The following is a 2,474-nucleotide window of genomic DNA, read 5'->3' on the forward strand; positions in this document are numbered from 1 at the left end:
GATGAGCATCGAAGTTGAGTTGAGTTGGTAGTGAGGGGGTTCATGGGGCTGGTGACTTCTGATCAGCAGAACAGGAACTCTTTCTCTTGGTGTTTCAGGTGCCTCAAGCAATCGTGGTGATAGCGTTCAACTCTGGAACGAGAAGGTGCGTGGTATACCACGGGGCTCCCTCGAGGAGGCGAGTGCAGCAGAAGTAGCGTGCATTGGCTTAGGTGGGACTTGTGCCAGCGCTGTGGGTGACCTGTGAGTACAGGGGATGAAGAGGAACTGTGCGACTGGAAGCACATCCCAGTCAAACAATGTGGTTTTCATTACTGACCATGGCTTTGTGCTGCTGTCGCTCTTGAAGATAAGTTGAGGGCCCAGGGGTGGGTGGGGAGGGGCTGAGCAGAGGAGTCGAGGCTGGGAATTGCAGGTGGTGTTTTGAAGTTAGTGTAGGGGAGAGGACTGTCTGGGAGCAGCCCCCTTTGGGTGGGTGAAGGGAACAGGTTACTTTTCAGTAGGATTCCAGCATGGGCAGGGCAGCTCCAGCCTAGGTGTGTGGGGTTGTGTGTTTTGTGTTGTCAGTCTTTGTTGTCTTAGAGCTTCCTCAGGCCTTGATGGTCCTCTGTGTCCTCACAGAGCAAGCCCAGCATCTTGGGCATCCTCCCTGGAAAGCCTTTCCTGCTCAGCACGGTGCTGGTCAGCAGCGTGTTATTCTGCACGACGAGTCTAAATTGCAGATCGGTCTCTTGACTTGGAAGTTTCTTGATGGCTGTCTTCTGCAATGTCATTCTCAATTGCGTTGTCATCTGATCTCTGTCCATCCTGTTTCCCCGAGGGGGACTCGTTCCCCGCATCCTTGCGTCCTCAGGTCTTGAAGGGGGCTTCTCGGGCACCCGTCGCTTCATTCCCTCGCTTTTAGCAGACGCATCTCTGTAGGTCTTATTGCCCCAAAGTCTTGAATTCCAGAGTCCCGCATCTTGCTGCGAGTTTTATCTTGAGGTCGAGTCTTGTGACTCACATGGCTGTGTCTCATATTGGTCTGTGGGTGTGAGTGTTTGGCTTGGAGCTGCCCTGCCTGCTGTGTAGGATGAGGAGCTACGGGAAGCGCCACAACCTGACTGACTTGGTGCTGAGCAGCTTTCCAGTGATTTGCTAATCCTGTTTTTCAGGTCCCAAGTGTCAATGACTAGCAAGAATCCGATGGAGGAGGAGAGGAGGCCGCCAAAGGTCGGTTCGGGCGTGGAGTTGGTGGGAAGGTGCCCCCCTTGGCTACCTGACCATGTTATGGTTTGTTGTCATTTTGAAGGCGGAGGCGGCGAGCGAAGCGAGATACGGGTACCGGAGGTGGCTGTGGCAAGGTGAGCAAAGGCCGGTGGCCTGCAGGAGCAGTTATTCTCAGGTGTTGTATTATTGGTTGGTCATGAACATCCCTTGTTGTTTGTGGTTTTTTTCAGGTGCGCTCCTAACCTTGTTTTGGCACCCCAGAGAGATGGCAGGCGGATGGGTGAGAGGCCGAGGTAAAGAAGCAGGAGATGGACGTCACAGTGGCCTGGGTGTTGTTGGGGGCAGTATCTCAGCGTGTGCCTTTTGCTTTGACTTTTGCAGGTGTCACACACAGTGCTGGAGTGACAAAACCGTGTCTTGAGGAGCAGTTGGAGAAGGTGAGATGGCTGTGGGCTGGGTCAGCCACGTGTTAACGTCAACTCTGTTAAAGGTTTCCCTTACGTTTCAGGTGCTGTGCGTGCCACCTTTGGAACCGGATGAGCATTGAAGGTGAGCTGGGGTGGTAGAGAGTGGGTTCGTGGAGCTGGTGGCTACTGATCAGCAGAACAGTAACTCTTCCTCTTGGTCTTCTAGGTGTCCAAAGCAGTGGTGGACACAGCATTCAAGTCTGGATCACGGAGGTGAGTGGAACTGGGTGGGGCTCTTTTGAGGTGGTGGGTGTAGTATAAGTGGTGGTTGATGGCTGAAGTGCACCTTATTGGTGACACTGTTTCTGATTTTCCTTTTTTTCTGGTTGCAGGTGATGAAGAGGAACATGCCCGTCAGACAGCGTGGTGTTTTGCTGGACGTAGATGGAAAACCACCATCCCTCAGGAAGATAAGCTGAGGGACTGAACTGAAGTGCTGAGGTTGGGAGTTGTTGCAGAAGGGATGTTGAAGTTTTCTGAGGAAAGGCTGGTGTGGGCTGCCTGTTGATTGGGGCAATATCTCAGCATGTGGCTTTTGCTTTGACTTTTGCAGGTGCCACCCACTGCCTTGGAGGTACAAAGCCACGTGGAGAGGAGCAGTTGGGGCAGGCGAGATGGTTGTGGGCCAGGTCAGCCAGGTGTTTAATATCAATTCAGTTAAGTGTTTCTCTTTGTTTTGCCAGGGTTTTTTTGGTGTGGGGTTGGTTGTTTTTGTTGGTTTTTTTTGTGTGTTTCGTTTGTTTTATTTTGTTTTGTTTGTTTTTTGTCACCTTTGGAGCTGAGTGTTGGAGGTAAGCT

The 2,474-nt window shown here is 52.1% G+C and overlaps 1 long non-coding RNA gene across 2 annotated transcripts; it reads left to right on the forward strand.

Annotated features, from left to right (window-relative positions):
• The first annotated feature begins 1,518 nt into the window (after nt 1–1,518).
• LOC139789186 (uncharacterized) lies at nt 1,519–2,062 on the forward strand. 2 transcript variants are annotated; one of them, XR_011723060.1, is made up of 4 exons: nt 1,519–1,646; nt 1,718–1,758; nt 1,843–1,889; nt 2,009–2,062. It is a non-coding gene; the product is annotated as an uncharacterized lncRNA (long non-coding RNA). The 2 variants fall into 2 exon arrangements; XR_011723059.1 differs by lacking the exon at nt 2,009–2,062 and having other exon boundaries at nt 1,843–1,919.
• Nucleotides 2,063–2,474: the final 412 nt, after the last annotated feature.

The sequence above is a fragment of the Heliangelus exortis genome, chromosome W (genome assembly GCF_036169615.1).
Source record: "Heliangelus exortis chromosome W, bHelExo1.hap1, whole genome shotgun sequence".
In the NCBI taxonomy this organism is placed as follows: Eukaryota; Metazoa; Chordata; class Aves; order Apodiformes; family Trochilidae; genus Heliangelus; species Heliangelus exortis.